Source organism: Gossypium raimondii, chromosome 12 (assembly GCF_025698545.1).
Source record: "Gossypium raimondii isolate GPD5lz chromosome 12, ASM2569854v1, whole genome shotgun sequence".
NCBI lineage: Eukaryota > Viridiplantae > Streptophyta > Magnoliopsida > Malvales > Malvaceae > Gossypium > Gossypium raimondii.
This window is the reverse complement of record NC_068576.1, coordinates 11,673,718-11,688,094: the sequence shown is the minus strand read 5'-3', so window position 1 is coordinate 11,688,094 and position 14,377 is coordinate 11,673,718. Positions and strand designations below refer to the sequence as shown.

The 14,377-nt window shown below is 34.8% G+C and overlaps 1 non-coding gene across 1 annotated transcript; it reads left to right on the top strand.

Moving 5' to 3' along the window:
* The first annotated feature begins 7,476 nt into the window (after positions 1-7,476).
* LOC128035771 (small nucleolar RNA R71) lies at positions 7,477-7,583 on the top strand. The gene has a single exon (XR_008192320.1). It is a non-coding gene; the product is annotated as a small nucleolar RNA R71 (small nucleolar RNA).
* The last annotated feature ends 6,794 nt before the right edge of the window (positions 7,584-14,377 follow it).

Genomic DNA, 14,377 nt, shown 5'->3' with positions numbered 1-14,377 from the left:
CTAGCAGCGACTCAATCCATGTTCAGCTTTTTAATAGCCCAAAATGATTTGTGCTTGAGTTCAACAAGTAGGTGACATGGCTTTCCATAAACAAGCTTAAAAGATGACATCCTCAATGGTGTTTTAAATGCAGTACGATAGGCCCACAAAACTTCATCCAATCTGGAGGATCGATCTTTTCGAGTTAGGTTCAATCACCTTTTCCAGAATTTGTTTAAGTTCTCTATTGGAAATCTTTGCTTGTTCATTCGTTTGGGGAAGGAATGCTGTGACAATCTTATGTTTCACCCCATCTCTGTACAGAGCACTAGGAACTAATTTGGAATAAAAATCAGAACCTTCTTCACTGACAATTGCCCGACGTGTACCAAATCTTGTGAAAATGTTATTGTGCAAAAACTTCAGCACTGACTTGGCATCATTCGTAGGGTGGGGTGCGCTTTGACCTACTTAGAGATGTAGTCTACTGCCAAGAGTATGTACAGATTGCCAAATGATGGTGGAAATGGATCCATAAAGTCGATTCCCCAAACATCAAACAACTCAATCTCTAAAATATTTTGGAGCGACTTTTCATTTCTCTTAGATAGATTTCCTATCTTCTGATTATGATCTCCTGAATTATAAAATTCCTGGGCATCCTTGAACAAACTCGGCCAATAAAAACCAGATTGGAGTACCTTGGTAATAGTTCTCATTCCTCTAAAGTGTCCTTCGTAAGGTGCTGAGTGACAATGTTGCAGAATGCTATGTACTTCGTCATCAGGGACACAATTCCTAATTATCTAATCAGCACATTGCTTGAAAAAGAAAGGTTCATCCCATTAATAATGCTTGGCATCATGAACGAACTTCCATTTTCTTTGGCTATTGAGATTAGGTGGCAACAAACCACTTACTAAGAAGTTCACTATATCGACATATCAAGGTAATGCCATGGCAACCAACAGTTGTTCATCTAGAAAATATTCTTTAACCAGTTGAATTTTTCCATCTTCATTTCAAGCATCTAACCTTGACAAGTGATCAACCACTTGATTTTTAGTCCCCATTCTATCTTGAATTTCTAAATTAAACTCCTCCAGTAGAAGTATCCACTAAATTAATCTTGGTTTGATATCTTTCTTGGTCACCAAATACTTAATAGCAAAGTGGTTTGCGTAGACCATAACTTTGGTGCCAACTAAATAAGATCAAAATTTATCGAATGCGAACACCACAACCAATAAATCTTTTTCCGTGGTGGTGTAGTTCAGTTGTGCATCCATCAGGGTCTTACTTGCATAATAAATTGCATGAATTACCTTGTCTTTTTCTGTCCCAACACTACTCCCATATCATAATCCCTAACATCACACATAAGTTCAAATGGCAATGTCCATTCTAGAATGATTAAAATTGGTGCTATTACCAATTATCTTTTTAGTTCCTCGAAAGTGATCAAAAAAGGTTTATCAAAATTGAAAGGTCTATTTTCCTACAGCAAGACACACAAAGGCTTAGATATCTTTGAGAAATCCTTAATGAATCTTCTATAAAATACCGCATGACCTAGAAAACTCCTAATACCCTTAAAACTGATCGGAGGTGGCCATTTATCTATCACCTCAATTTTTGCTTTGTCAACTTCAATCCCTTACTGCGATATTTTATGCCCTAGCACAATACCTTCATGAACCATGAAGTGACATTTCTCCCAATTCCAGATCAAGCAATCCTCAAAATCATCCAAACACAGAAAAATCGTTTATAAAGACATCAAGAAAATTTTCCACCATCTTTGAGAATATGGCCATCATACAACACTAAAAGGTTTTCAGGACATTACATAACCCGAATGGCATCCGTCTAAACGCAAATTACCATATGGGCACATGAAAGTTGTCTTCTCTTTATCATTTGGAGCTATGGAAATTTGATTGTATCCTGAATAACTATCCAAAAAATAGTAGAAAAATTTCCCAGCTAATTTATCCAACAGTTGGTCAATAAATGGTAATGGAAAATGGGTCTTCTGAGTTACCATATTGGGCTTGCAGTAATCCATGCATACTCTCCATCCCGTGATAGTATGAGTTAAAATAAGCTCATTATTATCATTGCTGACCACTGTGACACCTCTTTTCTTAGGTACACATTGTACAAGACTCACCCATAAGCTATCAGAGATTAGATAAATAATGTTAACACTGAGCCACTTGATAATCTCTTTCTTAACAACTTCCTTCATGATTGGATTCAACCTCCTCTGTTGTTCAATAAAATTACTATAAAAATCCTCTAGTAAAATTTTATGCATACATATAGCAGGTCTAATTCCCTTAATGTCTATAATTGTCCATCCCAATGCCTTCTTAGATTGTAAGAGTACTTCCAACAACCTCACCCCTTGATCAGGTGTCAACTCGACAGAAATTACTACTGACAAAGTGTTGTTTTCAGCCAAATAAGCATATTTTAAATGTTGCAGCAAAGGTTTCAACTCCAGTGTAGGAGGTTCCTCTATAGAAGGTTTAGAAGGCTTGAAAGAGTGATCTGATAAATACAAGGATTCAAACTTCTTCTTTGGTCTATCCACAAATTGCTTGGCTTCCATAAGTTCACCAATGTCCTAAAAAAATTTTGTGTCACTCTATTCAAGTGAGTTTTCATCACTATCATAATTGTTGTGGCAAAATCTTGTGAACTCTTATCGCACTACTATTTCTATTAAATCAATGGTGTGGCATTCTTCATTCTCATCAGCATATTTCAAGACATCGAATACATTGAATGTGATCTATTGTTCATTTGCCCTCATGGTCAATTCACCTTTTTTCACATCAATTAAAGTTTTGCCTGTAGTAAGAAAAAGTCTTCCAAGAATAATTTACACATCTTTGTCAGCTTCATATTCTAAAAAAAAAAATCTGTCGGAAAAATAAACTTCTCTACTTTTAACAGCAAGTCTTCAATTATACCTTTCGGATGTATGTATGATCAATCAACCAGTTGCAATGTAACTGTAATAGGTCTTACTTTCCAAATTCCCAGCTTCCTAAAAATAGACATAGGTATTATATTTATACTTGCTCCTAAGTCACAAAATGCCTTACCAACATATTGATTTCCAATTGAACAAGGGATAGTGAAACTCTCTAGGTCCTTAACCTTTGGAGGTAATTTATTAGTCAACATCACTGTGCACCATTTTGTGAGAGCAACAGTCTCAAATTCTCCCAATCTGCGCTTCTTTGATAGTATGTCTTTAAAAAATTTCACATAATTAAGCATTTGCTTTAAATCTTCCACCAATGGTATGTTGATGTGAAGTTTCTTAAGGAACTTTAGAAATATTTTGAACTGAGCATCTTGTTTACAATTGTGGAATCGTTGAGGAAATGGTGGAGGTGGTCATCCTTCAAGTTGTTGGTGTTGTTTTACCGTAGCATTTCCATCAGCAAGATGATTTGATTCTTCTGCAACATTCTTTTGTTTAGCCTTTCAAGACGCAGTGTGATTTTTAGACGTTTCTGAAATCTTTCCATTGTTGCAATCTGATTTGCCCACTTCTTCCATGGTATCTTTAACGATTTCTGTAACAACCTATTTTTTTTGTAGTGTCAGAACAGTGGTTTTAAGGCCACAAATCTTACATGTGAGTCCATAAATATTATTATTTAATATTTACGAGTAATTTGGTGTAATGATAAAAATTTGATTTAATGTTAAATGAAAAAATAATTCGGTTCAAGTGGTAAGACCCAAAAGTCAAGTGGTTTTAAAAAATAAGGTATTAGGACCTCATTTCTATAAACTGAGCCATAATTATTTTATTAAATATTTATGGAGTGTTATTAAGATTTTATTAAAGTTTCCTTACAAAATTTTGATGTTTAAATGGTTAATTAAATGAAAAGGATTAAATTGTAAAAAGTGTACAAGTTGAGTTCTATTAGTTAAAAGGGTTAAATGGCTATGGAAATGAAAGTAAATGGACTCAAATGGTAAATAAACCATTTTAGGAATTAGTGGACAAATATGGACATGGATTTGATGTTTTATTTAATTATTAACCAAGGTTAAAATGGTAATTTGATAAATTAAATTAAAATAGAATAAAACCATAATTGTATTATTTTCCCCAACTAAGTTCTCCACCAAAAATGAAGAGGAAAAAGACACCATTTTAGGCTTTGAAGGTTCGGTTGAGCATAATTCATGCATGTTGGTATTTTGAGGTTAGTTTTTAATGATTTTTACGTTTTTGATATAGTTGTAGCTTAATCTAGCTAACCCAAGGGTAAATTTGTAAAGTTGTTAAATGTTTAGAATTTTACCATGGACGAATTTGAGGTGTTTTTAAAATTTTATGGTAGAATCTTAAGCTTGATTGCTAGATAAGACTATTTTATAAAGTGATTTTTGGTAATTTTAATGTTTTAAGGACTAAAATGTGAAAATAGTAAAAGTAAAAGGATTTAATGTGTAATAACAACAAATATGGGCTGTAGTAAGGTTCCAATAAATTTGGCTAAGCTTGAAATTGATTCAAAATGGTTAATTTGCATGTTTTAGGCTTAGGGACTAAATTGAATAAAAGTAAAATATTAGGGGCAATTTTGTAAAATTTTTAAAAAGACTGAATTGCATAAAATAAATTGGTTTTTTTGTTTGAATTAATGAGTTGAATGAAATTATTAATTTAGATCAAGAACGAGTGGAAAATCTAGGAGAAGGGGAAAATACCAAATAGCCCCTATACTTTGACATTTCTACAATTTAGTCAGGTAAGTTCGTATGAATGAATTACTATGTTTATGTTATTTAATTATATGTTATTATGTATTGGTAATGCTAGCAATCCATGTATATCCAAAGAAATGCCATGACAATTATTGAGTATTGGTTGAACCTTAGGAATTTGTAGGATACAAATGATATGTCATTAGGGATTTCATGTTTCAAGTGCTGGTCTTGAATGTCCTGCCAATGGCTGAGGTCCTGCATTTGTTGTGGATTATCCACAGCTCGTGTGAGCAGCATCGTGTAGCTTACATTTCGACCTACAGCTTGTGTGAGCAGACCCATTTTACAGCTCGTGTGAGCAACGATGTAAAAGAAAGATTACAATTATATGTTTAAGCACACTTTGTGTGAGATTTCTTAAATATTTGATGATATTCTAAGTGGTTCAATGGGCATGAAAAGGAAAGGAATGGTAAGTGTTCAAATGAACTATATCATGTATTAATGAAAATGATTGAAATGGTAAACTTCAATAGAAATGTGATTATGTTCATGAAAAGGTTGTATGAGTCAAATGATGTATTTTATCATGAAATAGCTTATCATGTGGTTGATCCCAAAAGAGTTATGTATAAGTGCACTAACTTGTGTATTGATGATTATGCAAATGAAACGGGTAAGAAAAGGGAAACGGTAAGTTCATAACTGGGATATATTATAATGATATAAAATAATTGATTAGTTAAATGATGTACTTATATGTGAGCTGATAGTTATATAGATTTATAAATCTTATGGCATTGGTATAGGTTTATATTTATTCTATAAAATTCATCATTGAAATGGAATATGATGTTTAAAGTTTATACGAATTTACTAAGCATTATGTGCTTACGTAGTTTTCTTTCCAATATTTTATAGATAATGAGAAGCTCGATCGAATTGGAAGCTCGTCAGAGATCATACTATCCAGCATAAATTTCAATAGTTTTTGATGTTTTGATCAAGGTTATAATGGCATGTATATGTCGACTTGTGTTTAACATTAGTTGAATGTTGGTTAATGATTTTGGAATATATAAGTTGTTTTTGGCACCATGTGATGTTGATTTTTTGTGTCATTGTGGTACTTATGAAGCATAAAAGGTATGGCTCAAATGGCAAGTTATGTTGAAATGTTAATGGTCATGTTTGAAGTGTGATTTGATAAAAGTTGACTTATGCTTGATAGTAGAAATGTGATTCAAATATGTGCATGTTTTGATAAGTTTGTATCTTTGCGTTTGAGGTGCCTTGTATGGCATATTGAACTATTGAATTGGTCATTTCATGTTAGTTTTGGTCATTTTTTGATGCTCTGATTAGGTGTTAAGATGGTTGCTTGAATTGGTGATGGAAATGGCTTGAATTTGGTCAATTTCATGTCCATACGGCTTGAGACACGGGCATATGACTCAGTCGTGTGTGACACACGGCCTGGCAACACGCCATTGTGTCCCCTATAGGTTTTAATGCATGCAAGTCAGGCTATTACACGACCTAGCACATGGCCTGGTACACGGGCATGTGAAGCTATTTCGAGAGTTACACAGGTGAGGACATGGGTTGGGACACGGCCGTGTGTGCCTATTTCAATTGTTAAACAGGCGTGTGTCTCAATCATGTAAGGCAAACGGCCTGGCCACATGGCCGTGTGACCCCTGCAGTCCAAATTTTTTAAGTTTTTCTTGAACTTTCTAAATGTTTTCAATTTAGTCCAGAATTGTTTCTAGCGTATTTTTAGGGCCTCGAGGGCTCGATTTAGGGACGATTTGTATGTTTATGAATGAATTTTGTGATGTTTATATTAATGTATGAAAAGTATGATGTAATGTTCTGCTTGTATGGTAATGCTTTGTAACCCTAATCTGGCGATGGATACAGGTTAGGGGTGTTACAATTTCATTCAACTGAGTCCCACATTTGAGAGCAATTACCTTACAATGCTCCTTCCCTTGTGATCCCGAATTCTCAGTATCACTTGGTAGAGCTCTTTGTGTTCTCGAACTCAAAGCATTTGCTATCTGCCCTACTTGATTCCCAATAGCTCGAAGGGATGCAGCTTGACTCTGAATTACAGCATCATTCTTGGCCATATATTCTTTCAACAAGGCTTCCATAGATGATGATTAAGGGACCGATGCCTAACCTTATTGGGCATTCTGCCTCGGCATAAGTTGAGTATAACTAGGCAGTGCACTAATGGCATTCTATCTTACCACGTTGTTAAAATTCCCCGCACCTTGATTATTCCAACTAAAGTTTGGATGTTGCTTCCACCTTAGATTCTACGTGTTGGAATATAGGTTATTGTTCTAGCTGAAATTACCCATGTAACACACAGATGCTGGATTTGATGGGCATTCATCAAACTCATGGTCTTCACCATAAGAAACACACGCTGGCTTGACTGCTGTCATCTCCTAAACTATAGTTGGTCTCTTCATTCTTTTGATCATATTAGTTAAAGATGATACCTCGGCAGTAAATGAAGTGATTGCATCAAGTTTCGTGGTGCTAGTAGCTCTCCTACCATTCCCAACTAGCGTGGCAGGATATTGATAATCATTGTTGGCAATCCATTCCAAAATCTCGTAAGCTTTATTGAAAGATTTCTCCAACAAGGAACCATTGGAATGAGCATCAACTGCCATTCTCGTATGTGTGTTCAACCTATTATAAAACATCTCCATCTGAGTCCAGTGCTGAAACCCATGCATCAGACATTTCTGCAGTAATTCTTTAAATCTTTCCCAAGCTTTATACATCATTTCATCCTCTGGTTGTCGAAAGGACGTGGTGTTATTTCTAAGCTTGACATTCATGTTTGGTAGATTATACCATAGCAAAAACCTCTTACAAAGGTCATTCCATGATGTCATTGTCCTTGATGGAAAAGCATTAAGCTACACTCTTGCTCGATCTCTCAAGGAATATGGAAAAAATTTATGTCGTAAGGTGTCTTCAATAACACCCTATTGTTGAAATGAGTCATAGACTTCTAGAAAAAGTGTTAAATGCAATTGTAGATCTTCAGTAGGCAACCTACTGAACTATCCCACTGTTTGTAACATCCAAAACATCACCAGTTTCAATTCAAAATGCTAAGCTTGAATGTGTGGTCTAACTATCCATGGATTTAGATCATCCAAAATTGGCACAACATGTTCACGAATTGGCCTCTCTCGATCATCTATCATGCAATGAATAGGAAGATCAACAACTTGACCATTTGGATTTAACGGATCATTGAAAAAAAGATCATTCCCATCCCTAGCCATGTTAGGCACTTCTCTTCCCCTTCTTCGCAAAGTTCTTTTAATACCAGGGTAAAAAAGATACTCTTCGTTAGCAAGAATACCTCTATTCATGCACTGGTAACAAACCTATAGAAATTAAAAACAACTAAGTTAAATAAAACTAATGGAATTAGATAAGAAAATAACAAAACAAGATTTCACCAAACTACTGATCCCCGGCAACGGCGTCAAAAACTTGTCACGTGTGAATATGTAAGCAAATTGTGCAAGTGTACATGTTGGATCAAGTAATAAAGTGATAAGTGAGATAGTCTCCAGAGGGATTGGTTAGGTATAAATTAATCAAGTTATTATAAAGGAGTATGAATAATGCTATGGAAAAAACAATATTAAGAACGCAATGATAATTAAGGAATACTTATGTGTGTAATACGTGAATTCTAACAAATAAATGAAAATGTTAAGGCAAGACAATAGTAAGAATGCAGTGGAAATTATGAGAATGATTACCTGAATAATATGTAAACAAGTAACAACTAAGGATGTGAAAATAGAGATGCTATAGAAAAGGTTAAAGGATCTACGATGTTGAATTGTAGGTTGAGATTACTGAGAATTTACCCTTATTAACCAATAATGCCTTGGCAAAATCAATCTTATTCTACTACTCGGAAGAGATCTAAAATGGCCTACTTCTTTCGTGAGTAAGACCTTAAGTTACCTTGCTTGAAACGATATATGTCTATAGGCCTTTAGCACGGTACCTAGCACTATTCTGTTTTCTTTTTGTATGGAACACTGTTCTATGTCTAGAGACTGCTACAAGTATTCGGTCGAATACTTGCTCATATCTTTCAATTTTGATCTAACTAACCTAACCTTGTCAATATTAGATTAATTTCATAAACATGCTCCACATTCATCTATGTTTAGAGATTATACACATGCAATTCACAAATACCATTGAATAAAATAGGAAATTAAAACTAATCTATGCTTTAGCCATTAAAGGAAATAAAGGTTTCGTCAAGCAATCCCAACCCTATGAGATTAACTCATGGTTTGGACAATAACATCCAAATTCAAAATAGCATTCAACATAATTCTCATCAATTAAGATCACAAAGAAACAAATAAAGAAGAAAAGGAAGAACTTAGGGAAGATAGCTTTCACCTATCCAGCCCACAACTCCAGTAACACAATATCTGTGATTGCCTAGAGGCATTGCCTTCTTCTTCTCCTCTTCCAGCTCTGCCTTGTTCTCGACCATTATCCTATACTTTCGTCCAAAGGCTTTTTCCAATTCTCTCTCTAACCATCTCTCCCTCTTCTTTCCTCTTTCTTGTTGGGTTTTATACCTCTTCCTTTAGAGTAGGCCCATGATCTCATGATCTTTTTCCTCTTTTTTCTGGCTGATTTTTCAGGTGCATGTACAACAAGGCTAATAACGGTTAAGTGTTGACTGGGTCACTTCTTGGTATTGCCACGACATTCATGTTGGCAAGCTGTCCAACCTTTTGCCACAACAAACCTTCTCTCATTTACTTCTTTTCCTCATTTTGCACCTATCACTTAACAAGCAAATTCTTCCCACAAACAATTAAAAGTAACATGTAATAAAATTTAAGCACAATCCAAGCTTTTTAATACAATTTCCTAAAAACACTAATGGAAAATCCTAAAACGCAACTAAACTTACCTAAGTACAAACAATTAATCAAGTCTAAAGGCATAAAATATAACTCTTTTCAAGAGTTATCAATTATCAAGATAGATGATTAAATTGAATAATTCGCAAAATATATAGGACCTTGTAATTGAATGCAAATTGGATAGAATTTGATGATATACCATTACTGAATTATTATTTGTAGCTAAAAACGATGCAGGATCGTCGAAAGGGAAAGGAAAGGCGAAAGTCGACAACGAGTGACGCAAGCTTTCAATTTGTATTTCTATAACTCAATTAATTTTAATTGTCACATATTTTTGTTGTGCTATTTAGTAAGGTTGGAAGTAAGATGTGAGAAATTAATTGTATTGAATTGGTAAGAATATGCTTGAGTATTAAGGTAAAGGAATAAATCGAATCAAATTGAAAATAAAGTAATTCGATGAAAGTATGAAATTAACTTGAAATTGGGTTGAATTAGGTTATATTACAGGCTATTTTACCCATCTAACCGAAAATAATTAATATTTACAAAAATGACCCTAGTTTAAAAACATTCACTCAAATGACTTGATATGAACAGTAAATTTGGGTTATGAGAACCCAATGGCCGGCACCTCCTTGAATTTTGACCCTATGATTGCCTGATAATTTTGTCAGGTTTTAAATTTTTATTTTATTTTAGGACATCAATGGCCGCCATCAGGTTTTTTTAAAATCGTATCATACTGGTATACTGAAATACTAGTATTTGAAAAAACAATTTGGGTTCTGGCCATCTAATGGCCGACATCAAAGTATAATAAAAAAAATTTTAGGTTCTGGCCAATAGATGGCTGGCACCAACACCATTTTCGGGTCCCGAAATTGTTTTTTTTTTGGGACACTAATGGCCGGCCCCACCTTTTTCGGGTCCCAAAATTTTTTTTTGTTTTAGGACACTGATGGACAGCACCAACTTTATGAGATTAAAAAAATATTTTTTTTGGTTTTGGGACGCTAATGGCCGGCACTAACCTTATCAGATTAAAAAAATATTTTTTTTGGTTCTAGGACACTAATGACCGACACCAACTTTATCAGATTAAATTCTTTTTTTTTTTTGGTTTTGGGACACTGATGGTTGGAACCGACCTTACCAGATTAATTTTTTTTTTGTTCTGGGACACTGATGGCCGGCACCAAGGGTTAAAAAATTATTTCTCTTAATTTGGGGAATCAGATGGCCAGAACCCCCTTATTCTATATATAAGGGCTGGTTTGGGTTCTGATATTGTCATTGGATGAGAAAAAATTTGTTGAGAGAGCCATCAAAATGAGAGTGTTTTGTTTTGTATCATGAAATGAGTTTTTTGCAGCGGATTGCAGATGGGAGTGTTCTGTAGTGTACAACCGAATTTCGGGGTTGAATTATATACTGTCATACTTTAACATATTTGAATTATATACTATCATTTCAACCGTAAATGTTATGCCATTAAGGGTTCAATGACTTTTTGCGCCATAGATGGCTAACCGAGATGTCCAACGCAGATGGACATTATCTACGCTGTAAGAGCGTTTATTCCACGACTTATAGGTGGGGTACTGATGCAACGTAGACGTGATTCAAGCAGAAGACAACTAATTGTGAAGAGACTACTATTCAAAATTTTTGTATTATTTTTGCATCTGTAAATCAAATTTAGTTTGTATTATTTGTTGTTCGAATTTTATATTTTTGTGTATTAATTTTTTAGAATGTTTGTATTTTTTTGTATTTGTAAATTTAATTTAGTTTGTATTATTTGTTTTTTTAATTTTATATTTTCGTATTAATTTTTTAGAATGTTTGTATTTTTTGGGTCCGTAAATTTAATTTAGTTTGTATTTTTGTTTTTGAATTTTATATTTTTGTGTAGTAATATTCTAAAAGTTTTATATTTTCTTTCATTTGTAAATTTAATTTGTTGCGTATTATTAAATTTTCGAATTATATATTTGTTTTAGTAAATATTTTGAAGTCATTTATCCAAACAAATAATTATTTTAGAATAATCAAATTTATATTGAAAAATAGAATAATTACAAAATAAAGTGAATATTTACAAATAAAAATCAAAATTGCCATGATTCGGGTGACGTCCCCGGTGATGTCATGCACCTTGCTGAGGCATTTCATAGTTGCTCTGTCCAGCCTCCGGTGTCCCGTCCAGTGTACTTAGCAAAGTAGCATAACCGTATACACCATAATTGAGAGTTAAGGGGTATTGTGTGACTAGAGGTGCAGATGGAAAAATATCCTTAGTAGTAGGTGTACATCCTTACTGATCGACCTCTAGGTGGTATGAGGATGATTCGGAGTGTGTCGAATGTTGAGGCTCGGGGCCATCACCAAATATATCCTTGAATGATGGAAGAAATTGGGGCTCGGGCTCCGGGTGGTATGATGACGAACCAAATGCTTCATATTGGGGCTCAAGATTAGGGTTAGAGGCAGAATCGGTATCAGTGTTCCAGAATGACGGAACTCAATTACGGTGCAGTTGTGCATTCATCCATTGCCATTAGGAAGATTTCGATTGCACGTCTTTCGAGAGCAACATATAACGACCTTGGAATATAAAGGGCTTCCCATTTGCCATATACTATTCTGCGTACTCGCGCGTAGGAGAGAACCTTCCCTCTAAGACATATAAGGGAGGGTGCCTCGAATGTCGATCATTCCACAGAAAGATGTACGGTTCATGTTCAGGATAGGTTGCGTGCAGCTAAACTGTCTCAATACCCGACCCCCATCGTGCCACTCCACCATGTGGAAATTAATTAATGAAACATTTGACACGAACAAATGTTGCTGCTTGGTAACCCATGATGGTATGAGCACCGCGATCCCTTCCTCGACATATGGCATCCATAGAAACTGCATAATATAGAGAACATGTTATTAGTTAATTTATTTTTTATGGAATTATTGTATTTAAAAAAAAGATTCGGAAGCGTATTTTATGCCATCCCCAGAATGAGTCTCGATCATCATACAGCACACGGGTACGGTGAACGATCGCTTGAATCCTGGTATAGTCTCCCATTTGAAAAAAAAAGAATAAACTTTTCGATTATTTTTTCCATGAAAAAATGAGTATACTATACTATACAATTAAAAAATAGAAGGTAAAATCAAACTATCAATTTACCTATTCACAAGTGGTCACACACATGGTTGGTGGCTCACTGATGCCAAAAATGGCATTCGTTATAATCCCCAAGATTGGAGTAGAAGGCATCAACCGCCCATGGTCTTGGTAGACGACTTGGTCGCTCGACAAAGCTCGCAGTATAAGCATGCCAATACTTCAAATCCCCAACTAAATCTCTTGGCTTTCTCGAGGTCCTTTAGTAAGGGGAGGTACATAATGTGGACTTTATTTTGATTCATGTCTAGCAACAGTACTCCACCTATAAGTTGCAGAATAAATGCTCTTGTAGCGTAGATAATGTTCATCTGCGTTAGACTGCTTGGTAGATTTTGGAAGTTTGCTCTTAACTAGGTAAATTTAATACTGGTTAGTCTTCTTTCCTCATTGTTGGGGGCACTCTTCTAAGTAACCGCTCGCAAATGCCCTACGAATTGAGCACTTTTCCATGCCCCGTCATTGCTTCGCCATTAATAAATAACCCCAACTGGACTGCTACGTCTTACAGTGTAATAGTGACCTCCCCACACGGGAGGTGGAACGTGTGTGTCTCCGGATGCCATCTTTCAACTAAGGCCACTATTAAATCAGTCCGTAGCTTAGATATCTGAATGTACACGGCTACCCCAATTCTTGTGACGTTCAAATACGATAAAACCCTACAATTGGGAAAATATCTAGGATCACGCAATCAGAGTCTCACAATCTAGTACTGATCCTATGATCATCAATGGCAGTGATTAGCGGTGAACGAAAACGATCAGCGGTGAACGACAGTTATCAATGGTGGTGATCGGGTTTTGGGTTGAAGCATGCCATTTACAGTGGGGACTATAGTGGCTGAGCAGGGGTAAAAAGGGAAAAAATAAAAAAATCAAAATTTGGCCCTAGCCCGTCAGGTCACGTCGAAGCAAGCCTAGCCTACTAGTGTCTGACATTGTTTGGCCATTTGACAACTGGGTTGTAGCTTGTTGGTGCCAGCCATTGGTTAGCCTTCTTTGGCAGGCCTGACGCGGGCCTATCATTCCATGTCTTGTCCACTTTTTTTTGTCATTTCAATTTAATTTTTAATTTCATTTCATATTCATTTCAAATTTCATTTGAATTTCACTGTTTTCTCATGTCATTTGAATTTCATCTCAATTTTAATTTTATTTCACTATTTTTTATTAAAACTTTATTTCTCATGTCAATTTTATTTTGTAATTTCAATTTCTTTTTAAATTTCATTTGATTTTAATTTTTGTTCTCATGTTATTTTAATTTCATTTCACTTTTTTATTTTTTTAATTAAAAAATCATTTTTCATGTTGATTTTTCTTTCATTTCAATTTCTTTTTAAATTTCATTTGAATGTCATTTTTTCTATTTTATTTGAATTTCATTTGAATTTCAATTTCATTTCATTTTCAAAATTCATTTCATTTAATTTAATTTCAGCCAAAATAGGCCTTAGTATACGGGCTGGTAATAAACCAGGCATTGGTATGCTGGCTGCTAA